Genomic DNA, 555 nt, shown 5'->3' on the forward strand with positions numbered 1-555 from the left:
AGATTTTCACTCTGCAGCAGAGTCTGCACTGATATGAAACTTCCTACCTAGCAGATTGAAACTGTGTGCCCGACCGAGACTCGAACTCGGGACCTTTGCCTTTCGCAGGCAAAGATTCATCCGAACGCCGACCAACCATATTTTAGTCTTTTGTCGTCCAGCGCGGAAAGTTTGCGAGGAAAAACCTATACTCGTACAATGGTACGCTTCTGAGTAAGAATCCGCGGAAATAACCCTGCCTGCGTGGTTTCCAAGGTGACGCTTCCTCGTTGCTCTCAGCTGCGTCCAAGATTTTCGTAGTTTCCAAAGTACAATCCTTCCCGTTCGGCTACAAGACTGGCTGGTCGCGACTCTGTTGTGCCCCGGCGCTCAGGTGTCCCAACGTCCGTCTGGCTACTTCCTGTGTTTAAGGAGGACCAACACACCTGTGCGGGCCTTCCACCCAGGGCTTGAGTTCCTCCTGCCATTTCATTTCCACTGTCTTTCCAACCTCTTCCAGTATAGACAATCATTCATTACACCGTTCCGATAAATAAAGACACTCCGTCACCTTTC

This window comes from Schistocerca cancellata, chromosome 10, assembly GCF_023864275.1.
Source record: "Schistocerca cancellata isolate TAMUIC-IGC-003103 chromosome 10, iqSchCanc2.1, whole genome shotgun sequence".
Taxonomy (NCBI): Eukaryota; Metazoa; Arthropoda; class Insecta; order Orthoptera; family Acrididae; genus Schistocerca; species Schistocerca cancellata.